Source organism: Aquarana catesbeiana, linkage group LG03, assembly GCF_042186555.1.
Source record: "Aquarana catesbeiana isolate 2022-GZ linkage group LG03, ASM4218655v1, whole genome shotgun sequence".
In the NCBI taxonomy this organism is placed as follows: Eukaryota; Metazoa; Chordata; class Amphibia; order Anura; family Ranidae; genus Aquarana; species Aquarana catesbeiana.
The window spans coordinates 119871552-119898375 of record NC_133326.1 but is presented as its reverse complement, the minus strand read 5'-3'; positions in this window follow the sequence as shown (position 1 = coordinate 119898375).

The following is a 26824-nucleotide window of genomic DNA, read 5'->3' as shown; positions in this document are numbered from 1 at the left end:
TTTTTTGTCTGTTCCATTTAATAAGATTTCCTTACTTCCTGTTGTCACCAGAACAGGAAGTAAAGGGAAGTCTCCCTAAGCAGACTATATGGTGGAAATGTAATAGAACAATCTTAGAATTCCATAATTGTTGAGATTGCAAAGCAGTCGAAAACAAAACATACAGTTTTGATGTCTAACGGACTACAAGAAGATTGGATCAAAAATTCCTCGACCACAACAGAAAAATCCACTTGACAAAATTGCCGTAGCTTATTCCTGGTTCCGTTTTTTTATTCAGTTTGATCTTACAAGAAACAGTTTTAGGGTAGATGTACACAGTACTGATATTTGAACATCAGTATTCCTGCCCGAAAGCCCTTGTGTTTTATTTGCACGTGCACACATAGAATTGCATTCTGGGAGCTAGAATTTATCTTAACATCTTCAATTTAGCATGCTGACCGGCAACGCAGATTTTTGCATTTTTTTCTTTTGTATTGAGCTATATGAAGCGTATTATAAGCATGTTATGCCTTCTCTTGTGCACACCATCCACTTCTGCCAGAATAGGGTTGGGGTGGAGGGGGGGGGGGGATGGGGGGAACAAGGAGCATTCAAATGAGTATACTGCACATATATACAATGACATTTAAGAAGATCCAATGAGTTAAATGCAATACAATTTATGTACAGTAGATTCATGCCACTGCATTTGAAGGCAGCTCACCTTCTCATCATCAAGTAATGTAATAGGGTGAAATAAGGGTGGCAGTTTTTTAGGTAAGTTAGTGAAAATAACATTAACGGATATGTAAAGGTTCGGGTTTTAAAAAACAAACAAACCTGTCATACTTGCCTCCTCTGTGCAGTTGGTTTTGCACAGAGTGGCCCCGATACTCCTCTTCTTTGGTCCCTCAGTGGTGCTCCTGGCTCATCCTCTTCTCGAATGCCCCGTTGGAGGCCCGCTCTCCCTCAGGGCACTCAAGCAGGCGCGCTCCCGTGTCCTGCTGCTGCGTCCATTGAGACAGACAGCAGGACTCGGCCCCGCCCACCGGCTCCCACGTCATTGGATTTGATTGACAGCAGCGGTAGCCAATGGCTGCGCTGCTATCAATCTATCCAATCAGGGCCCGAGACACCGGCTGGAGCTGGTGTGCTTGTCCCCATCGCTGGAAAGACTGGGTTCAGGTAAGTAAAAGGGGGGTCTCTGGGGGGCTGCTGCATCACAGGGGGTTTTTCACCTTAATGCATAGAATGCATTAACTGGTTCTTGCCATATGCAGATTTGTTCCCAAAAACTGAATGTTTTTTGGTGATTATACAAAAGTTCAGATTTAACATCCTTTGTAGCCAAAAGGGAAAACATTTTTTGATAGAGTTGGAAATGTCACATTTGGCCCTAACCGTGTATGACCAAATCTATGGCATGGTATGTCTACCCTGTAAAGGATTTGACCATCACTAATGGAGCCTACACATTGAATGATAATTCTAGGGAAAAGGCAGTTTTCAAAACCATCATAAGATTTTCATAGAGTGTGTACACAAATTTCAAAAGTCAATTCAGACCTTCCAAAAAAAAAAAAATTGCTCAAGGAGCAAACTGCAAATCTTTTCTCGGTACTGAACAGAACTTATGATTTTTGTGTAATGTGTATACAATAAAACATTACATATGAAATAGTGCACGACTGGAAAGAAAATGACAACCCCGAAGAACGTGCAGCCATTCATAACCATGAAGTACAGTAAATGTCTTAGGTATTATAATAATAATGTATAAAAATATATATGACAATGTAATTTTATTGATTGTGAAGAGTTGTGCAGCAACATGTTGGTTTCTTGTTTCTGTCATCCTATGGAGCAGAAAATAGGTTCTGCTCTATTTGACCAGCACTTGGCATTTATGCACTCAATATCTTCTTCTTCCCTTTTTTTTTTTTTTTTTTTTTTTTACCATCCCTGGTTGGTTTTGATGGTCTCCAAACTTTCTAAACAAAGGGCCAGTTTACTGTCCTTCAGACTTTAGGGGGGTGGACTAGAGCCAGTGGGAGTAGAAAATGTTCTGGCGTCCAGTGAGAGTAAACAGTGCCTTATCTTTGGTGTCAGTGGGAGGAATAGTGCCCCATTGTTGGTGTCAGTCAATGGAATAGTGCCCTAAGGGCTGGATAAAGGCAGGCAAAGGTCCGCACCCGGCCCCGAGTCCACAGTTTGGAGACCAAAAGTCTAGTTTGATGTACCTACTGTGTACATACTCCACTGTTTGTTATTCTCAAACTGTGTCTCGTCTTTGTTGCTTGGAAGTTCTACCTAGATTTGCCATAAGTTCTATGGCTGTACTGTTCTCTATTTGTACTTGCAGCAAAGCCTGACATAGATGGTTTGAATGTTGGCTGCTTCAGCAGGGACCGGCCAAGATTCTAACCATCTATGGGCAGGCTGTCTACCCAAGTTGATCGATCAACTTGGGTAAAACCAGCATGTCGGGTTTTTCATGCGATTGCCAGTGGCTGTAGCCGCTAGCAATAACCACTGTGGGTTCTCCTGGTAGCATAGGTTCCCCATGCCCCACCACCTGGAGAACACAATAGCTTCGCAGGAGGATTTCCCTCAGCAACAGTGACTGTGTTGATGGGGGAAGCTAACGATTTTCTTTTCAGCAGTTTGTGGTTGCAGAAAAGAAAATCACAGCATCTATGGCTGGCTTAAACCTTTAAGAAAAGGAAGAATTTGGATAATTCGTTATTTCGGACACAATTTCGTTTCCTTATAATTTTATTTCGGATTTGTTTAAATTTGTTCCTATTGTGATTTGGAAATTCGGATTTCTCCAAATTTCCGAATGTTAAATAATTAATCCGAAGAAAAGTATATGTCTATTACTCATGTTGTGTGCCAGATTGTGCTATTAACATTCTCAATCCATTTTATGCTTGCCTAGGTATCAACCATATTAGGTGAAAATATATTAAGTTTACTAAACATCACCTATGCCACTCTCTGAATATATAAGAATTTGAAGTGTATAATAAATAGATCAATAAGTATGCTCATGCATATAAATACCATATACCAACCCAATAAATGTATAACAAATCTCAATTCAAGTCTTAGTGATATTTTATCGAAAATTTTATGTGGTGGTGGTGTGTCCTCAAGGTTGGAGTTGAACTACTAAATCTTCCCAGGAGACTATCAAGAGATCATTTTAGGACTTTAATCACTTAAGGACCTCCCCACGTACATTTACTGCGGTAGGACGGCCCTGAAGCGCAAAATTACGTACCTGTACGTGATTCTTCTCTTCGGCTCTTAGGCGCGCGTGTGCACTGCTGGAGGACCACTCCTTCTGTGATTGGACACAGCAAGAGCCAATCAGCGGGTCTGATAGCTGCTGGGACCTGCCAATCGTTCACAGGACAGGCAAAACAGCGGTCTGCCTATGTAAACAAGTTCTGTGAGGGAGGAAGATGGAGATCTTGCGTTTCTGCTAAGCAGAAACACGGATCTCTGTTTTCCTACTGTCACAGCATCCCCCCCCCACAGTTAGAAAGCACTCCCTAGGAGCTTACTTAACCAGTTGCCAACCGGCCCATAGCCGAATGACGGCTGCAGGGCGGTTGGATAACTCTGGGATCACGTCATATGACGTGGTCCCGGAAAACCGCTCCCGCGCGCACACGGGAATATCCGTGTTCGCTGGGTCCATGGGACCCGGCGCAACACAGATTGCGGTAAAGGGCCAATGACATCGTCCCTTTACCATGTGATTGCTCCGTCCAATGACGGAGCGATCACAAATGTCAACAAAGCAGGGAAAGGGAGGTCATCAGGAGTTCACAGCTCAGCTCTCCTCTCCGCACACCGATGCAGCGTGAGAGGAGAGGAGAGCCTTACGATGCCAATCAGTGAGTTTTTCCATATATAACAGTGCCCAACAGTGTCATCTTTGCCACACCAATGATACTACAGTGCCCATCAGTGCCACCAGAGCCACACCAGTGCAACCAGTGCCACTACAGTGCACACCAGTGCCACAATAATACAAGTACAGGCGCAAATATCTGGAAAATAACAATAAATATAAAACTACCATATGGGCACCATAACATGAAAGGGATATATTATATAAACAATAATATGTGGGGAAAAGAAAAGAGGGGGGGGGGGGGCAAGGGAAAAGTCCATGACTAATGAGTCCATGTATGAACCAAAGGGTAATATGGATGGGAGGGGGAGAGAAATGCTGGTGGTGATGAATCCAAACCCAGGGCTGCCTTCAACAGAGAACTGAAACCAAGTTCCAATTGCCTATAAGAAAGCACAAGGAGAGAGGCGCCTCTGGGTGTAGAAGTTAAAATCCACTTTAATAAAAAAAATAATGTATACAGGCAACTCACAAGTGTGCAGTCATCAGACAGCGTGTGATAGTAATATCCATCATGTGAACATCAGATCGGCCATTGGCGTCCTGCCTGCCGCGTTGAGGCTGTGTTCTCCGGACATCGCTAGAGTGTAAAAGCCGGCTGCGGTGGATATGGACTGGAAACGAGGCCTGGAACGCAAGTGGATGGTAGGCGAGGGGGAATGACGTCACTGGCAAGCGACGCGTTTCCTGAGCGTACGGGCTGCAATGATGTGGCGGCCGCGCTCCTTCATCAAGCTGCAGATAGATGGGACGCTGGGCATTAAATTCTAACAGAAAGGGGGGGGGGAGTGGCCATTTAGAGGATGCTATGATTGGTTCATACTTAATCTGAAGGTTTAGATGCAACATTAAATAAGAACAATATACACGGCCATAAAAACATTATTATGAGAAAATCTAAATTAAAATATATGAAAGAGAAGATGTATGATGCCTCAGAGCGGTGGTATCAAAGGGCATATTGAAAGCAGTATTAAACACTGCGCTGATCTAGATATCGGAGGGCAATGGGAAAACTATAAATGGGGCGATGTAAATTGTTGTATGTGTCTAAAATGTAAATGATCAAAAATAAGTAAAACTGTATGAAAGAACAATATAAAGACAATTCACATGGTCTTTTAGGCAGATGAGGGGACATAGTGAAATGAAAAATTAACAAAATTAAAATAAATATTATTAATATGGCATTCCTGGGATCTTAAAAGTGCCATAAACCCTTTTTTCTAATGTGCGATAAGTGTTGCACGAAGACAGTGACAAATTGTAAAAAGTGGAATGGTATGTATAAAAATGAATAGGGAATGAAATTTAAACAAAAAATTATGTGAAATATAAAATATACACATATGAGTGTCCATACATATACATATAAACACATATACGTGTAAATAAACGCATCTTTTTCAACGGGAATTATCTGAAAAAATATATGGACTGTGCGAAGCTGTATAGTATGCATACCTACAGCCATCTATCGTGGCTGTGTGATTGATACACCTACAGTTACCTATCACCCCCGTGTGGGGGGAGGGGGGGGGGAAATCACTAAGGGTGTGAAAAAACAGGGTATGGTTGATTAAAGAATGGTGGCAATCTCGATACGCTCGTTGATCCCTCCTGGCGAGAGTACATCTAGAGTGTAGATCCAATAAGTCTCACGGGCACAGAGTTTCTTGAATCTTTCGGCTGCAGGTAAAGACTTAGGGATCTGCTCTATGACCCAAACCCTAAGCCCCTCTGTGGAGCCTTGTGTGACCTAGACGACTATAACTATAATAGAATTTTCTCGTGGAATAAAGAGACTACTTCTCATTTGAATCATACAGCTCAAATTTCTCGCCAACCCACCCAGAAAAAACTTGAGTCTGTACTCCCCAATCACCCCCCTGTTCCTCTCATGAGTATCTCGCCATTCCATGTTGTTCCTGCCAGACACTTGCAGAATAACTGTATCTCCCATGTTTCTCGTCAGTCTCTTTCACATCCGTCAAGACAATACACAGCCCCCATACCTTTTTGCTTCAAATATGAATAATACCAATACCAAAAAGAACAGCAGTAAGAACAATGAACGTATTCGTGCTTTCCATCTATTCTATAATAGGCCGTCCTGTTCATCACCAACCACGTCAATTACCCTCCCAACCAACAAACCTTCAGCTTTAGATTCTTCTACCATTGTCACCATTGCCCCCCACACCCCTCCCAATAGAACCAACCAACCTATCCACCCCACTTGTGAATCTATACCCCAAGACACTTTGCATAATCAGATCCCTCAGGCTAATAAAGTCTTGCTGTTACCCAGCACATCCAGCATCATGCCACCTTCAGTAGATTTCCCTGCATCTTCTTCTACTTCCCCTTTTTAGTGCACAATCCTCCTCTGGCTCACACCTCCAGAAAAAGAAAGTTCACAAAAGAGGATGCAGAGGAGGACGAACCAGAAAACATCTCAAATGTACTGAAATAACAAAAACTATAAAGATCTTCAACTTATCTTCCCACAATCTTTCTCATGCAGAAACATCTCTTCTTAGCCATGGACTTAACTTTGCTCCCACAAATAAACCCAATCCCTTTGTCCTCTTCAAAGACCTTAATAGCTACATATGCAATCTGACTCTTAAAAGGCACTTTCATATCAAACAAGCCAAAGATACCATTGTTTCCGATGATCCCATTACCACTTTTCCCATCGATCCCTCAACAGCCTCATCTGCATCCAGTTCGGATTTTTCCTTTTTTGACATTGATGACCTCAATACATCAAACAGTGATGATCTGCTGATGAAATTACTCACACAGCACCTTGTCTCATCCCCTCCCATCATTCATTCCTCACTTAAACCTAAGTCAATTTTCTTTCCCACACAATCTAAGGGTCCATATATCGAAAGCTTCTACAGAGTCGTTTATGCAGACCTGCTCAAATTATGCGCCTCCACTTCCACTGCTCAATGTAATCATTTACAACACTCCGAAATTAAGGCCCTGGATCACCTAATCCATGCAAAAGATTTGATAATTAAATCAGCTGATAAAGGAGGCGGTATAGTACTCCACAGTAGGGCGGACTATCTGAGAGAATCTTATAGACTCCTTTCGGACCATACGACATACACCAAGCTTAAGAAAGGTCCCACTGCAGACTATGCAAAAGAAGCTGACATACCTTCTTGAAGAGCAGTCAAAATAAGTATCGTCACTAAAACAGAAAGTTCGTTTTTACAGAAAACCTTTTACCAAGTGCCTTATTTTTATCATTTGCCTAAATTACACAAAAGCTTACAGGATCCCCCAGGCAGACCAATAGTGGCGGCTATGGATAGCGTCACTACCGGTTTTAGCCTCTATATCGATCAGTTCCTACAACCTATCATTTCCCAATTACAGTCTTATATCAGGGATGGCACACATCTTCTAGAATTGCTGTCATCTTACAGATGGGAGCCCACCCCACAGCTTTGGACTCGAGGCAATGGAACATTTTCTGTCCAATGACCCCTTGATTAATACACACCAGGCAAGGTTCATTCTGGAGGCTACAAGTTTCTGCCTGATGCATAACTACTTTACGTTCAATGATGAATACTATCAGCAAATACAAGGCACAGCAATGGGGGCCAATCGTGCTCCCTCATATGCCAATTTGGCTATGGGCCTATGGGAAAACATTACATTTACAAAAATAACCCCTTTGCAGCCAACATCACCTTTTTCAGAAGATATATTGATGATCTAATCATCTTCTGGGATGGTGCCACGGATCTCATTGCCCCTTTTGTCCAGCATTGTAATGATAACCCCTATGGGTTATCATTTACATTAGTTACTGCCCCAGACTCCATAGCATTTCTGGACCTGGAACTAGGACATAATGGCCATACAATTACATCTAAAAACTACACTAAACCCACGGCAGGTAATTCTTACCTGCACTTCGAGAGCTGCCACCTCCCTAAGTGGATTTCTAATACTTCTAAAGGACAATTCTGTTGTCTTCAACAGAATTGTACAAAAGATTTGGATTATGTTGAAATCAGTACAACCCTAAAAAGTAAGTTCCTTGACAAAAAATATCCAGAACCCCTAGTCGAAGAAGCATACAACCATTACCTTCATGGGAAACCCACCAAAAGAAATAAATCTACACAAGATGGCTCCAGCAGGTTTGTCACTACTTTCCATAATAAATACAAAAGTATGGAAAAGATACTATGCAAACATTGGGGTATTTTACAGCAAGATCCCCACCTAAAAATGTCTCTCCCCGCTCGCCCTACAGTCACCTACCATAGGGCTCCCAACTTAAAACAAAAAATTGCTCCCAGTAAACTTAAACCCATTTCAGCTGCACCTTTTGCACCCGTACTGATCCCTTTGACAGGCATGTTCCAATGTCGAAAGGCCCTATGCAAAACCTGCAAATTTATCCAACACGGACAAAAATCTTTTTCGACCAAGGGAAAGACCTACATGCTGAAAGAGTTTTTTAACTGCTCGTCCGACTTTGTCGTCTATGGCCTAAGTTGTCCGTGTGGCCTAATGTATGTGGGCCGGACAATAAGGACCCTGAGACAAAGGTTCGGCGAACATAGAAGACTCATCGAGGGTGGCATTGACCCCCATAGTGTCCCCAGACATTTCACTATGGCCCATCAGGGCTCCACAGAGGGGCTTAGGGTTTGGGTCATAGAGCAGATCCCTAAGTCTTTACCTGCGGCTGAAAGATTCAAGAAACTCTGTGCCCGTGAGACTTATTGGATCTACACTCTAGATGTACTCTCGCCAGGAGGGATCAACGAGAGTATCGAGATTGCCACCATTCTTTAATCAACCATACCCTGTTTTTTCACACCCTTAGCGATTTCACCCCCCCTCCCCCCACACGGGGTTGATAGGTAACTGTAGGTGTATTAATCACACAGCCACGATAGATGGCTGTAGGTATGCATACTATAAAGCTTTGCACAGTCCATATGTTTTTTCAGATAATTTCTGTTGAAAAGGTGCATTTATTTACACGTATATGTGTTTATATGTATGGACACTCGTATGTGTATATTTTATATTTCACATAATTTTTAATTTAATTTCATTCCCTATTCGTTTTTATACATACCATTCCACTTTTTACAATTTATCACTGTCTTCGTGCAACACTTATCGCACATTGCCGTAAACCCTTTTTTCTACTTTTAAGATCCCAGGAATGCTATATTAATAATTATTTTTTAATTTTAATTGTTAATTTTTCATTTCACTATGTCCCCTCATCTGCCTAAAAGACCATGTGAATTGTAGATGTGGCATACCCGGTGTAGTGCTCACCCACATCCATGGGTTATACTGTTCGCAGGTTAGAACAATGTATCATTTGGGACACTGCACATGCAAATATATGTATGCACACCCTGCAACACTTTTGTATACTTAAAATCGCAGTCATAATATATAATTGACATTCTATGAATATATGTACCTGAATGGCTTGTAAAATGTGTTTTTCTATCAATAAAGTTTGTTTTTTCCAAGTAAAAAAAAAAAGACCATGTGAATTGTCTTTATATTGTTCTTTCATACAGTTTTACTTATTTTTGATCATTTACATTTTAGACACATGTCCAGGTGAACACCGATGATTTTGTCATGCTTGAATTTTTTTATTTGATTTTCACCGAAGACTTACTATCGTCCATTGTGGCCCAGTGCAACCTCTATGCACAGCAGTACATAGTAAGCAACCCTGGCTCTAGTTATGCCTGTCCCTTTGAGTGGAGAGAGCTTACCATAGAGGAATTTAAAATTTTCTTAGGCCTAACTTTTACAATGGGACTCACAAAAAAAACCCCGAAATGTACTCATATTGGTCAACTAACCCCATCCACCACATGCCACTCTTCTCATCGATTATGCCAAGATCAAGATACCTTTATCATTTTGCGTTTCCTCCACTACAATGACAACACCCAGTTCCCTCCCTGAAATGACCCAGCATTTGACAAATTATTCAAAATTCGGCCACTCTTAAATTATTTCTCTGAAAAATTTCCCCAATTATATACCCCCGAACAGAATATTTCCGTGGATGAGTCCCTTGTAAAATTCTCCGGCAGGCTCGGCATCAAACAATTTATCCCCAGCAAAAGGGCCCGATATGGGGTAAAAATGTACAAACTTTGCGACTGAGCCATGGGGTACATTTACGCCTTTCCGGTTGTACAAAGGGAAGGACACCCAACTGCATCCCCCTGAATGTCCAGAATATATTGGAGCCAGCGGCAAAGTTGTCTGGGAGCTTGTTTATCCACTCCTTGTAAAGGGGTACCACCTTTTATATGGATAATTTTTATACTAGCTTGCCCCTCTTCCGCAATCTTCACCGGAGAGACAACCCAGCATGTGGTACCGTAAGAACCAATAGAAAAGGCTTCCTGCAAAAACTGGTCAATGAAAGGCTACGCCAAGGGGAGACGGCGTCTTTGCGTAACCAGGAGCTATTGGCTGTCAAGTGGAGGGACAGACGAAACGTCCACATGCTGACGACAATTCATAATGACACCTACGTGGAAGTCCCAAGAAGAAACAGCCCAGTCCAGAAACCTGCTTGTGTTTACAATTATAATTTGTTTATGGGGGGAGTGAACTTCAACGATCAGATGATTGAACCCTACCTTCCCACAAGAAAATCCGGCCACTGGTATAAAAAAGTGTCCATTTATTTTTTCAGTTTGGCCATGTATAACACTTATGTTATTTACCAAAAATCTACAGAGAACCCTGTATCCTATCTGCACTACCAGGAACAAGTAATCTCCGCCCTTTTTTACCCTGAAAGCCCACCAGAAAATATTTGCTCTGATTCCGGGAGCAGACTCCACGAACGCCACTTTCCTGACAAAATCCCCCCCCCCAGTGAAACAGGCCACAGACGTCAGAAGAGATGCCGGGGGTGCTGCAGAGGAGGAATTAGAAGAGACACCTTGTTTTATTGTCCCCAATGTCCTTCCCAACCAGGCCTCTGTATAGGTGAATGTTTCCGCCGTTACCATACTTCTCTACATTATTAGGGAAGTATGGTAAACGTAATTCTCATTTCCTGTCATTTTCCTCCACACCCCTTATGCCACTGCACTGAACTGTACATAACTCTGCCTTCTCCGGAATCGACCCTGGCCTGTAAGGCTCGATTCACACCTATGCATATGGCTTTTGAGCGTTTTTGGAGGTTTTTTTTTCATGCTTGCCGCGTTTTTGCCGCGTTTTAGCGGCGTTTTTGCCGCGTTTTTGCCGCGATTTGCGTTTTGCGTTTTTTTTTTTTTTTTTTTTTTTTTTTTTCATTTTTTTTTACAGTCTTACAAAAAAATTACAAAAAAAAAAATAAATAAATAAAAAAAAAAAAAAAAAACGGCAAAAACGCACCAAAAACGCATCAAAAACGCTGCAAAAAAGGTGCACTTGCGTTTTTGATGCTTGTCCATTGAAAACCATTACATGCAAAACGCTGCATTTTGCATGAGAAAAAGTCCCCGACCCTTTCCAAAAACGCGGAGATACAAAAAAGCATTGATGTGAACATGTTCCATAGGAACCCATGTTAAAAAATTCCCGTGCATTTCTGCAAAATGCAAAATGCATCAAAAAACGCGCTAGTGTGAATGGGGCCTTATACGACCAAGCTTCTGCCTAACGCTAAACTGTACCTACCTCTGCCTGCTCTGGAACTGACCCTGGACTGTTAGACCACGTTTTTTGCCTGCCTCTTGGACTGATCATTTACCCTGCTATGCTAGTGGGAACACAGGGGTCTCACATATGTGAGGGGCTCCAGAAATGTTTTTCTGGATGAAGAAAACTAATTTTTTTAGTTTTCTCATTCCCAGATTTAGGGTCTGGAGACTCGGAGGCTTCAAAGAGATTTGGGTGGGAGAAGCCTCTACACCTGTCCCCATTCTTTACTGGCCTGCTACTTGGACCATGTTCCTGCTTACTACCAGGACCAATATTTTGGCACTGCTGGCAATGTCTCTACTTGCACTGACCCTGGACTGTATAAGGACTGTATCCCTGCCTGTACTGACTATGGACAATATTCTTGCCTGCTGCCTGGACAATTCCATTCACTGTCGCTGACCATGTCCCTGCCTGCTGCCTGAATCAGGGCTCTCCTCCTGTGGACAACTGTACTACTAAAACCACAGGTAATCTTTTGTTTACCCTTTGCTCAGCAGAATGTATTTTAGGGTGTAATTCTTGGTATGTTCATGCTATGTGTTAGAAATATGAAGAGCCTTCAAAAATGTGATAGATTGTAAGGAAATTAGATGTGTAATTTATGCTCCTAGAACGCCTGAATGTGCTACTTCAATGTTGGGCCTCTGTATGTGGCCAGGCTGTGTAAAAGTCTCACACATGTGGTATCGTCATACTCAGGAGGAGTAGCAGAATATATTTTGGGATGTCATTTTTGCTATGTACATGCTATGTGTTGGAAATATCTTAGAAATGGACAACTTTGTGTAAAAAAAAAAAAAAAAAAAAAAATGCGTTTTCATTTTTTTTTTTGGTGCACATTTTCTAAAAACTTCTGGAAAAAAATGAACCGTTCAAAAGACTCATTAGGCCTCATAGATTATACGTTGGGGTGTTTGCGTTCCAAAATGGGGTCACTTTGTGGGTGTTTCCATTGTCCTGGTGCTCCAGGGCCTTCAAAAGTGTAATAGGTGGTTGAGAGATTAGATGTGTAATTTATGCTCCTAGAACGCCTGAATGTGCTACTTCAATGTTGCGCCTCTGTATGTGGCCAGGCTGTGTAAAAGTCTCACACATGTGGTATCGCCATACTCAGGAGGAGTAGCAGAATATATTTTGGGGTGTCATTTGTGTAATGTACATGCCATGTGAGAGAAATAACCTGTTATAATGACAATTTGGTGTGAAAAAAAAATAAAAATAAAACAAATCTTTTGCAAAGAATTGTGGGAAAAAATAACAACTTCAAAAAACTCACCATGCCTCTTCCTAAATACCTTGGAATGTCTACTTTTCAAAAAGGGGTCATTTTGTGGGTATTTGTACTTGCCTGGCTTGTTGGGGTCTCAAGAACTTAGATAGGCCTCAGTACATCAGGTGTGATCAGATGTGATCAATTTTCAGTGATTGGCACCATAGCTTGTAGACTCTATAACTTTCACACAGACTAAATAATATCCACTAATTTAGGTTATTTTTATCAAAGATATGTAGCAGTATGAATTTTGTCCCAAATTTATGAAGAAAAATTACTTATTTGCAAAATGTTATAATAAAAATGAAGAAAAATTCATTTTTTTACAAAATTTTCGGTCTTTTTTCATTTATAGCACTAAAAATAAAAAACCCAGAGGTGATCAAATAACACCAAAAGAAAGCTCTATTTGTGTGGAAAAAAAGGACGAAAATTTCATATGGGCACAGTGTTGCATGACTGAGTAATTGTCATTCAAAATGTGAGAGCACCGAAAGCTGAAAATTGGTCTGGTTAGGAAGGGGGTTAAAGTTGATGTAATCCCGAAATTTTTTTTTTTTTTTTTTTGATGTCATAGTGTAGAGTATAAGATCTCCTATCATTTGACCCCATTCTTGCCACAAAGAGTTAATCCAGCTCTGAGCAATCCTTTTATTGTTCAGTGAGATAAAACTTGACAGAGATTTTGTCAAATCCTCCCCCTTGCTGTGAGTGACAGGTGATTTACATATCTCGTGCACTAGCCTAAGACATGCATTATTTTTTAATTCCCCCCCCCACTCCTTTCTTCAGCAGCTCTGCAAGGATTGGCTGTTCCACACCTCAGCATGATTTGGCATGCTGAAGTCATGTGGTTACTTTCCTGTCTTTTCACTGAAAGTTAGAGATCATAGCAGAAGTTCAGTGTAAGAAATACACAGGAGAAAATGCATACAAGGGGAGTGTAGAGGTGGGCGGGGAGTCTACTGACATCACAACTCCACCCAACGAGCTCCAGACAACACACCCACCCACAGAATATGCAGTTTTTCGGCTCTTATAACAGACAGAGGGGAGACATTTGACAGGTAAAGATATACATGCAGGAGGCATGTATATCCTTATAGATAACCCCTATGGCAGTAGTTTAGAAAGGATGACATTGGGTTTACATCCACTTTAACCCTTTGATTGCCCCTGATGTTATCCCCTTCCCTGCCAGTGTCATTTATCCAGTGACAGTGCATTTTTTTTTTTTTTTTTAGCACTAAAAAAAGTGTCACTTAGTGTCAGATTTGTCCGACGCAATGTCGTAGTACCGCTAAAAATCGCTGATCGCCGCCATTACTAGTAAAAACAATTTTTAAAAAAGTCCATAAATCTACCCCATAGTTTGTAGATTGCGCAAACCAATCAATATTCACCTATTGGGATTTTTTTTTACCAAAAATATGTAACAGAATACATATTGGCCTAAATTGATGAAGAAATTAGATTTTTTTTTTACATTTTTTTATTGGATGTGTTTTATAGCAGAAACGAAAAAAATATTGTCTTTTTTTTTTCTTCAAAATTGTCGGTCTTTTTTTGTTTATAGTGCAAAAAATTAAAACTGCAAAGGTGATCAAATACCACCAAAAGAAATCTCTGTGGGGAAAAAAGGGACATCATTTTTATTTGGGTACAAGGACGCACGACCGCGCAATTGTCAGTTAAATCGGAGGTCCGCCGATGTCGATACTGCAGCTAAAGTTTCCATAAGCTGTCGGATGCTGCCGCCGCCATTGCCGGTAAGGGAACCCGGTAGTGAAGCATTATGGCTTCACACCGGGTCCCTACTGCGCATGCGCGAGGCACTGCTGTGCTCTCCTACTGGCTCGGCGGTGGGGGAGGGAGGAGGAGGGAGCCGAGCTGCTGACGTAATGCACCACGGCCCGGTCTCCCGGAAGTGGGGACAGGATACCTGTCAAAGACAGGTATCCACTCCCCCTTCCCCCCAAATGTGGCATCGGAGGGGGTGAGGAGACAAATGAGTGGAAGTTCCACTTTTGGGTGGAACTCTGCTTTAAGAGAATTATAAATTAATCTGATAAAATTAGCCATCTTTTGTTTCAAGGTGGTGGAACTTTATTTTTCATTTTTTCACAAGGTGGATTTTATTGGTGAATCGGAAGAGAAAAATGTCACTAAAGACTTTAATTGGAGGTTTGTTATACATTTATTGGTTTTATATATGCCATTTATATTCATGGGCATACTTATTGATCTATTTATTATAATCTTCAAAGTCTTATATATTTCGGAGTTCAGCACAGGTGGTGTTTAGTATTCTATAGGAAAAGTTGGAAACTGTGTGCTGCTGCTTTGGATTATTGTATAAATTTGATGTTTTAGTGTTGGGTGAGAGTATTTGTTCTTTAGTTAATGTATTAAGTTTGCCTTTACTACCTGGTTTGGTGCCTGTTTTCTTTGATATAATAGTACTATTGGGTACTAAGTATTATGTTCAGTGATTTCCTGTGATATTGTATGTTTGTACACTCAACATTTTGTGTCGGAGGGGCTGAGCTTCTTGAGTAGGTTGAAGCAAAAAAAACAAAAAAAAAACCAGAGGACCCATCCTATTTTTCTCCTTTGAGCTTACTTTTCATATTGCCCCCTGGCTGCACAGGTATGTGGGTACCCCCTGTGTCTTCTGCAACCTATGGAGACTCCACTATGAGCATGCTTCTGTTCAGAACTACAGTCTTATGTTCAGCTATTCTCAGCATCTCGGCGCACAGGCAGAGCAAGAGGGAGACAGAGCCAAAGCCACGCCTCTCCTCCATAGTGGTGATTGACATCTGCTTCCAAGTCAATGTGTTTTTAGCTCTGTGTCCCTCTCGAATGGCTGCACATAAGGTTGTAGTTCTAAACGGGAGCGAGCGTGTTTGTAGTTGAGACTTTGGTGGAACATTATAGGTTCAAGCAAGTACAGGCGGCACCCACATACCTGGAGTCCGACAGCATGATCTGGGGCAGTAAAAGGAGGACGTTTAAAAGAGAGCAATGAGCATATGTAGGTTCTGCTATTAGCATCTCATTTAGCAAAAAATATCACTTTATCTTTATTTATTTTTTACATGTACTTATATAGTGCCGTCAGTTTACGCAGCGCTTTATACATATATTGTACATTCACATCAGTGTCTACCCTCAAGGAGCTTACAATCTAAGGCCCCTAACTCACATTCATACATATACTAAAGTGGGGTACACACTATAAGAAAATCAGGCGAACGATTGTCCACTTTTCCTAGTTGTTTCACAGCAAATCGGAACCGATGAACGAAAATGCGTATGAAAATTATCGTACAACAAAGGTTTTTTTGTTTCTGATCATGCGCAGTCTTTCTTTTCTGATTTTTCTTGTATTAAAATTCTACGAAAACGGTACACATTAAACAAAAATTGTTCGTTCTGTTCCTGTAAGAGAAAAAATTTTGTTCGTCTCTTTGGGAATTTTCAAACGAAAAGTCAGACTCGGCTGTCGAAAGTTGTGTACGCACTATACCAAAATCGTATGAAACTTTTTTTTCTTATAGTGTGTACGAGCCATAAGGCCAATTTAGACAGGAGCCAATTAACCTACCAGCATGTCTTTAGGCTTTTCTCCCAGTTTAGGCAAGTCTATGTATATAAAGATGATACGCCTATCCTTTAAGGGACTGCTTTTTTCTTTTTCTTTTTTTTTTTTTTAGCAAAACAAAGGTGCTTTATTTTCATGTAGAGCGATATACAGTATATCCATCAATGCAGTACAGAACACTTCGTAAAAAACCTACATGTGCAAGTACAGGAACAAAAATCAAGTTGAACGTCATATACAGTTACTCAAACAATAGCCACAGAAACATCATGCAGGGAATCTGGGTATCAGCAGGCAATGTTTAGGACCACACAACATATCCTACACAACATACTGAGTCTGTGAAAGACATTTGGCTAGAGGTCCAGGGGGCCCAAACCTTTTTGTATTTCCACCGATATCCCCGGTTGATGTACGTCATTCTATACATGGGCAGGGCCGCGTCAATCTGTGCCTCCCAGGAGGAGAGAGATGGAGGGGTAGGTGCGATCCATATTAGGAGAATCTCTTTTTTTGGCATAAAATAAGAGGTAGCAGATTAATAATTTAGAATGATGAGAGCGTTGGGCATCATCATGGACCCCCAACAGGGCCACTTCAGGTCTCATTGGGAGGGACAGTTGTAGTCTTGAGTTAATCGTGCTAAATACCGTCGACCAGTAAGTGGAAATACCAGGGCATTCCCAAAACATATGAAAGAAAGTGCCCGTCTGTATTTTACATCTAGGGCAAATGGGGTCTCTGTCCAGGAATATTCTGTGGAGCTTTTGGTATGTGTAGTAGATCCTGTGTAGGAATTTTACCTGGATGAGTTTGTCGTTGGAGGAGATAACCAGTTTGGGGTCATATTCGAGGCAGTCCTCCCAACCCTCCCTGTCCAGTGAGGGAATATCCCTATGACAAGTGACCCACAGTCCCTCTAATTTAGGGGAGTCTGTGCCCAGGAGTGCTGCGTATAAGGTAGAGAGGGGTTTAGTAAGGTCTCCCGGAGCTAGAAGTTCTTCAGTGGGATCAGCCTGAAGGCGAGGTACGTCAAGAAACTGGGCCCTAGCAGCGTGTCTTAGCTGTAAATAGCGGAAACGCATCCACAGCGGTTGCACAGGCGGCCATTGGTTAGGCCCTATAAATCACTTCCGAGCGACTGTCCATATTCCATGTCGCTCATGTAGGCCCCGGAGTTCACATTCCCCTAGGGACTGCTTTTTCAATTGCACCTTGGTGGGTGGCTTTCGCATATTTTGCAAATGTAGGCAAACCTGTTTGTATTTCTTTGCATTCTGTGCATGAAGCTAAAAAAACCTTCTATGTAGAGCTTCCCCCCAGACCCCCCTCCCAATACTTGAGCCCGATCTCGATTCAGCGATGTGCACAAGAGCAGCTGCTCTCCCAACTTTCTGACTCCTCATTGGCTAAGACACAGTAGTGGGAGCCATTGGCTCCCCCTGCTGTCAATCACAGCCAGTGACGAGGGGCAGGGCTGTGCCCCATTCTGTGTGTCTTATGGACACACAGAGCGGGGCTCGGGAGCGAGCACGCACAAGGGTCCCCATAGCAAGCGGCTTGCTGTGGGGGAGAGGAACACATAGTGCTGGCGGGAGACCCGAGAAGAGGATTGGCGCTACTCTGTGCAAGACCATTGCAAACAGCAGGTAAATATGACATGTTTGTTATTTTAAAAAAAAATTGTACCTTTAATATCACTTTAAGTCTACAAATGTTCTATGTCAATGAAAAAAACACCTGGAATCAGACAATATGCAGTATTTTGCTTAAGAAATTTCAATATCTGGCCATATCTTCGAGGGTGATTGATTTAGCACAAGGTCCGTTTATGACTATTTAGAACTAATCATTTATTACATCTTTATGTGGCAGCTGTGTGAGTGTGAGATCAGCAATTTCACAGAGGTGTGTTAACATGTCTTCCTAAAAATAGAACTCAGCAACAGCTTGGTGTTTTTGGGGCTATAGCATCAGCACAATTTTTTCTTAACACAAGTTCAGATATAGTAAGTTCCACCCAGCAAGTTGCAGTGCCAGACAGGGCTGCCATTAGAAATTCCAGGGTCCCACAACCCTCCAAACCTCTTATACCTTTTAAACTTTAGAACTTGTGTAAGAGGGACACTTGAGCGAGACGAACATAATACCCCCAGGAACCGTGTCAGTGCAGAGTAGCACCACCAGGAGTAGTGTTCAATGCAGCAAAATACCTCTAGGTTTAGTATCCGTGCAGCTTAATTTCCTCAGGATTGGTGTCAATACAACGCAAAAAAGAAACCAAGGATTAATGTCAGTGTAAAAAAAATACCCCCGGGATTGGTGTCAGTTTATTAAAATACCACCCCCAAAGATTGGTGTTTAGTGCAGCTTTTAAAAATTGCTCACATTTCCTTGGATGGACCAATGATAACGCTAACTGCAAAACAATTAGGATGAGGTTACACCTGTGTGCAGGAGCTTGCTGTTGGACATGCAGGATTTCTGGCTCACTGACATACACACAGACGAGCTTTCTCAGCACAGTGTGCCAATGTCAGCCCCTGGCCTACTTACACTTACATCAGGGAGGTGGGTGGGCCAGGCTTATTAATTGCCAGCCTATGGAGACCTCAGTTACAGCTAATGCTCTTACGTGCCATCAGAGGAGGCACCAAGGGCCCTCCCTGGCATACGTGCCAGGAGTTGCAGACCCCAGCCTTAGCATAAAGATATATATTCTGCAGCAATAACAATGTACATGTTGTCATTAATGTAATCCTTGAGTGTTATCCGGTGCTATTTTTTACCCAATCATGCCTGGAAAAATACTCACTGAGCTGTGCTGTGTCACTAATAAAAACATTTGGATTTTTGTTTTCACAGAAACATAAAAATTTAGCAACAGGCAGCTCTTTTGTCTCCCCCTAGTAGTAAATGATCAAGCTCTGCCATGGCAATCTTACTGCTTTATAATCTTCAGAAATAACCATTTACGTGAGTAGCATTTTTATGAAGGCAGACAGTTGGAGACCTAGGTTCTGTTTTCCCATAATGCTTTGTGTTGTCATTAAAATGTGCTCTCCTTTATGTCATTGCCTGGACCTGTCCTTTTGAAAAAAAATTGTTCATAAGATTCACTGTATGTATGTTATAAAAAGTACCATGTACCTTCTCCCATTCTGCAGTTTCTTTTTATCCATTCATTGAGTAACAATGTAATTTTGAGCGACTAAATCTTTCCTAGGAAGATCAACTACCTGAATTTGTTTCATTAAAAATTGAACGTGAAGGTTATACAGTGCAAGCTTTGTAACATTCCATTAGATGTCAAGTAAATTCGCTTTAACAAAGAATGATTTCTCCTGTTAAGTGGTGAATCTTTGCATTCTGAATGAATAGCTGTGTTTCAGAAACACTAAGCTTTTTTTGTTCAGCTTATTTACAGTTTGGATTGTAATGAACATAGTTGCATGTATTCCACTTTTTTAAAAGGTGTGAATGAAAGCTTCATGTAGGGTATTGAGGCATATACCCAGTCATTTTATTCCAGTTATTTAATAATTTTACAATTATTTATACATGCTGTACATGATAAGGTCTGTCTTTATATCAGCCTGCAGTGACACCTTGCATTGAAGGACTTCCAGCCTCCTAATCTTGCACTAAAGCCAGCCATAGATGAAATCTTGTCTGGTTTAGCAGGGACCAGCCAAGATTCGATCCATGTGTGGACAGGCTGGTTGTACTGAAGTTGATCCATCAATTGATTTCACTACAAGCAACTTGTCGGACTGTTGGCATGTGGTTACTGCCGGTGGCTATAGCCTCTAGCAGTAATCTCTGTGTTCCTCCGGGCCGGGAAGGCTTCCCTTACCCCCACCCCGGAAGAACACAAAAGCAATGCGGGAGGCATTCCCCCATCAACAGTGACTGTGTTGATAGGGAAATCAAGTGATTTTCTTTCCTGCAACCTGTGGATGCAGGAAAGAAATTAGAATAATATATGGCTAGCAACACACTTGCCTTGCTTCTGTAGCTCTGCTAGCTTTGTGTCTAATAGGTTGGGTCAATTTCATTATGGGATACAAAGAAGCCTGAAGAAATGGTGATCTGACAAAAGGCATGGCTTGGCAACGGATTTGGTTAATGAGACAGGCATATGGCAAAGTTTCATGAGTAAATCTGAGCCCAATTCTTTGTCTACCTGGCAGCTGTTCTAATGCAGGGGTTCTTAACTTGGTCATTCTATATCCTACATATATTATTGGGGTATAGGGGTCAAATCATAGACGTATGGCTATGTGTTCAGTGTTGCGCTTTCCAGTCCCTGTTCTGGTAACGAGTTAGCTGCAGGTCCAGATCTGTTGACATTGCCTCTGCACTTGCCCTATCTCTATCATATGGGCTGAGTACCACAAGCTACCTCGTTATTTGCACTGTTGGGCTCTTTGGACTTCCCACTTTTCATGCCATGCAATGTTGAAGAAGCATCTTCCTGCTACTGCTCCTTATTGCAAAGAAACACGTGGAACTACTATTTTGGATTGTTCTTACTGCCCACCTACAGTCACTTTGCCATCCAAAACTGCTACCAGAGGTGAGGTTCAGTGAGTACTTGAGGACATTCCTTGTATCATGAGCTATGTTACCTTACCACCATGTGGTTGCAACATATATATATGTTTCTAGACATAGAAGGGTCAGTCCTACTGTTCCAGGGTCTCAATTTCACACTCCACTAACAGCTCCGGTGTTGCTTACAATGTAACTAGTGATGTTGCAGACTGGAATCATCTTGCTTTTATGCCATCTTTGAAGCTATTGCGTGTGGCTGCCTCCTTTGCTTTGTCTTAGGAGATTTTTACTTCAGTCATGCCTAACTTTACCAATACTAAATGTTTTATGACTCTAAACTGAGAGGTTAAAACCATGCTCCCACACCTTCTCCTTCAAACTCTGTATTTATCTGCCTGAGGGCTTAGCGGCCTCTGAGTCAGTAGCTTGCTCCACATGGCCTTCGAGGGCAACATCTCTTTGGATTTTCTCTGGATGTCATCATCAAGCTCACCACAGGGCACTCACTTTCCTCAGCCAGGGAAGCCTAAGTCTGAGAAAGCTCATCCTTCAGTGGAGGTTATAAAAAGTCCCTTTCATTACTCCATGTAAAAAAACTCCAAGTTCAACCCTAAGCCTTGCTCCCAGACTACGCAGTAGGCTGAGAGCTCAAAGTGCACCAAGCCCTCAGACAAATCTTCTTCCATGTGAAGGCGCGCCTCCACTTTCCAAAGTGGGGGATATCTGCTAGACTTTGTAGACACCTGGACAGCCTGCATGTCAGATGCTTGATTGCAGGATGCGTTTTCCAGAGGATTCAAGCTAGAGTTTCACTCTTAGCCCCCTCCTCAGTTAATCACTTTTAACCTCCCTGTTTTGCCGCACAGATTAGCATCTCCAGGCAGCCCTAAGTGGTCTTCTGGAACAGAGTTCCATTGCTCTAGTTCCTGTGGCAGAATGGTTTCATGGCTTTTACACTAAACTGTTCACAGTTCACAAAACAAAAAGGGGGAGGCTGTCCCCTTTTGCATTTGAAAGATCTAGATGTCTTCATTCAAGTTCAGAAGCTTTGTATGGAATCCACCACCCTTCATGCCCCTATCTTTCCATCTCACTAGCACATTCTAGGCTTTACTTTGGGCCCTCTACACTTTTAAGTTTATGGCCCTACCATTAGGCCTATCTTCTGCAGATTTGGGGGGGGGGGGGGGGGGGGTGTCACCTAAGTGCTGGCCCCAATACTAGTTGTGCTGTGCTCTCAGAATGTGGGATACCTAGACAACCTCCTGCTGAGGGAACAGTTGGCACAGGTTCTGGTGGATAATGTAGCCCTGACTGTCAAAATTTTGCAGAAGTTCTGATGGATCCTGAACCTTCAGAAATCAGTGCTGGAATCATCACTTGGAGAATCTGGGTCTAGTCCTAGACACAGCTCAAGCCAGTGTTTTTTTTTTTCTCCAGGAGAAACGTTCAACTCTCTTCTCCATTACTCATATTCTTCAGTTCTTAAGGGTAGCCTCTTTCAGGCAGTGTTGTTTTCCCAGTTTGATTACAGACCTCTACAACACAACAGTCTGTCGTTGTGGGACAAGTCAGTCAAGTCTTTGGACAGACCGATTCATCTAGCACCAAGGACAAGTTTGTTCCTGACTTAGTGGCTCAAAAATTCAACTCGAGTCAGGGAAGTCTTTCCTTCCAGTATTTTGGAAGATCCTCGTAACAAGTGCCAACCTGTTATGCTGGGGAGCAGTTCCGGGCACCCTTTCGGTGCAGGGGAATTTGATGTCAGAGGAATGGCGTTCAACAACAAACCAGACAAAATTGTCTCCAGGTACAGGGATCCTCAAGCAAAAGCAGTGGATGTGCTGCTGGCTCCGTAGAATCAGAACACCCAGATGTACCCATTTTCACTTCTGAAATGTCCTTGTCTGCTTTACAGGAGATCCTCATAGCTCTGCATTGTCCCAGGCAGATGTGTTAATCTGGCCTGATCAGACTCCTAGTAGTTTGTTTGAAAGATCAATTTATCATCCTTCTTTATGGTCACTGGTTTTAATGGCATGGTCGTCTAAGACCACGTTCTGAGGGCATAACTCAATCGGTTATTCCCACAATGTTTAAGCTAGGAAATGTACTTTTTGCAAAGTCTAGGCATAAGGCATACCTCACTTTCTTATGAAGCTTGATAGAAATTCTCTGTGGAACGATTCCTCTCCTTCCTACAGCTGAGTTTGAACTAGAATATGGTCTTCAGCACTATTAAGGATCAGGTCTCTGTCTTTTCTATCTTGTTACAGAGACCATTGGCTTCCCACAATTTTGTTCAGGGTATATCCCATATGGATCCCCATGTTTGCTTGCCTATTTGCTCCCCTGTGACTCCGTGAGATTTGAATTCAGTTCTCCTAGGATTACAAAAATCATACTTTGTTCCCATCAGAGCAATTCCTCTCTCCACTCTTGCCCATAAGATGTTTTTTTCTTTTAACCATGACTTCTGCAAGACAAGTGTTTTGAGCTGAAGGCCTCATGCAGTAAAGAACCCTTCTTGGTCTTGCACAAGGACAAGGTAATAATAAAAGCTCAGAAATTCCTTCCTATCTAAAGTATCTTAACCAAGTCCTCCTAGTCCTTTGGCTCCAGTCCCTCAGAAAGTGATTTCTTTCCATTGCCTGGATGAAGTTTGGGCTGTGAGAGTCTATCCAGTGAACCAGCATCTCATTCCACCCTTTATCATAGGCTTAGACAGACCATTATCCAAGCTTATGGTTTTAAGGGTTCCACCCTTCCCTGTCAAGGCACACTCTACAGTATCTGTGCGTGCTTCTTGGGCTCTTTGGCATCAGGCTACTGTTTCCCAGATCTGCAATACTGCTACCTAGTTTTCTGTTCACATGTTTCCAAGTTCTTCCACATGGATGTTCAGGCCTCATCTGATGAGAAAATTGAGGGGATGGACATGTGTTTATGATCGTGCTTTTGGTACTACTTTGCTGTAGGCATGCAGGTAGTAGGATGGGGTTATCCTGGGCTGGCATACATGTTTTTTTTTTTCCATTCCTCCTGTAATGTTGCAGTATAATGCAACATTTTAATGATTCCTGTTTCCTCAATGAAATCCCAGAAATTATTTTACAGTGGATACAACACTCCTATTTTACATTACGTGTGTGTGTGTTTGTGTGTGCGTAAACAAAAATGTTTCCTTTTAAAATGCAGCATTTGTGTAAGAACAAGTTCTCTTTTATTTAGGAAAACATTGTTGATGGAAATTATTTCTTAACCGAACAGATTCATTTTCAACATGGAAAAGTACAATTTATATGAATATTACATTAAAAAATCATCCATTGATGCCTGGGTGCATTTAATGAAAAGCTGAAATGTAGCAAAGACCTGCTTTGTAGAGAGGTGTTAATAAGTGTTCTTAAACTCAGGATGGCCAGCCTGTCACTTTCCTCCCAGACATGACACTTTCATTCCCAATTGTAGTCACAGCTGATGAATTAAGTAAGTATGCACAGAAGGACAAGCATGGACAAGACCACCCTTACAAAGATATTGCTATTAATCACTTGGTGTGATGGCAGTGAGGGGATTCTGCAAAGTATCAACACCTCAAGCAGAATAGCTGTACGTCACAGCCTTAATCATGCAGTGGGATAAATAACTGTCACATGCCAAAGAATGCTATCTCACATCCTGTGCCTTGTGTGTATCATCTGCACCTCATTATAGACTTTTACCAACTGCATTCCCAATTAGTGATAAAATCATCTGATCTAAAAACTGCATGCTATTGTTCCTACAGTACTCATACTATTATCATAGCACATACATTCCAAATGCGCACCCCGCGCTAGCTCTGATACACCAGTATAGAAAGAAAGTCATAGTCTGTTTCTCTATCACCATGTTTTTATCAATTGAGAGTATGGTTTGGGTAGTTAATAATAGTTGCCATGTAAGGTAGTTTAATACATGCTTCAATGCATGGCTGCATAGAGGTTGTATATACCCCATGAATATATACAGGAACAAGGCACTACATATGTAAAATAGTTTTTGGACAGCTCCCATAATCGTTTGGTTTCTCAAGTTTATTTTTACTTTTAGTAATTTTTAAGTTTACTTTTGTGTCCATTAATATATCCCCTAACCCCACTGATTGCAGCCTGTCATGTTAAATACTTTCCTTCCTCTCCAATCCATTGTCTTCTCAGTTTAGCCCTGTGTGGCACTCCACAGCCTTTCCTATCAAAGTTATCCAATCTGGCCCCTCTTCTTAAAGCGGAGTTCCACCCAAAAATGGAACTTCCGCTTTTTGGAATCCCCCCCCCCCCCCCTCCGGTGTCACATTTGGCACCTTTCAGGGGGGAGCAGATACCTGTCTAATACAGATATTTTGCTCCCACTTCCGGGCATAAAGAGCCGAGCCACCCGCGGGTATCTATGCCCCTTCCGGCGCCTTCTCCGTCCCCCCACTGTCTTCTGGGAGACACACAGGTCCCAGAAGACAGAAGGGACCAGTGGGATTGCGCAGCGCGAGTCGTGCACGCGCAGTAGGGAACCAGGAAGTGAAGTCACAAGGCTTCACTTCCTGATTCCCTTACCAAAGATGGCGCCTACACCCGAGAGCCGAGGGACGGGTCGGCTTCGGGTGCCGACATCGCGGGCGCCCTGGACAGGTAAGTGTCTTTATTTTAAAAGTCAGCAGCTGCAGTATTTGTAGCTGCTGATTTAAAAAAAAAATTAGGTGGAACTCCGCTTTAATCCGAATTTGTGCTGTGGCCCTATTCATTCATATGGGTCAGCTGTATTCTGCTGGACAGCTGGAATATTGCTCAACCCTAGGAAATTAATGGGACCCTGGTGAGCCATGCACATTTAAAAGAGTAAGGCAGCCCATAGATGGATCAGTTTTTTAGTTCAACCAGCAGGTTGAATGAAAAATACTGACCCGATTCCCCCATTACACATTCAAGATGGATGAGGGAATCCTCCCCACTAAGCTATTGTGTTCTGAACGTGGGTAGACTTCCCCACCATCAGAATACACTGATCAGCATTGCAGGCTACAGCCTGCAGCTCTGATCGAGCAGGAAAATCTGACAGGGCGGCTATACAGAATTCGATCAGTGGATTGACGTCTGTACAACCCCCCTGCACATACATGGTTCGAAATTCAGCCTTTCACAGCTGAACCGGCCGAATTTCGATCCATATATGTCTGGCTTAAGCAGTGGAGACATTTTTGCTGAAAAGGCTGTGTGGTGCCAGGCAGGGCCACATAGTAAAGACATTGGAACGGGAGGAAGGTGAGTATGTAAAATGGCAGGCTATACTCAAGGGGGTTTAAGAATTAAAGTGGATGTAAACCCATTCATGAAATCTGACCTAAGCACATATATCTGCAGTGTTTACTCCAACTTTGGAGCACTTATCGCATCAGAAGTTGGACCCCATTCAGTGCAATAGAACCATTCTAATCGGTGCGACTTGAGTCACTCTGACTTGGAAAAAGGTTCCTGTAGTACTTTTTGGTACAACTTGCATTGACTTCTGTTAAAGAAGTCGCATGCATGTCGTGCCAAAGTCACGCTGGGGTCCGGCTTCAAAGTCACGCAATTTTGAAGCCATGCCAGTGTGAACCCGGGCTAAGTCCTGACAAGTTCTCCGACACAGGAGATAAAAGCAGCTGGAAATTTGTGTCGGGGAGGTAACTTAGACAGATAAGTAGAGAGCTGGTCCATTC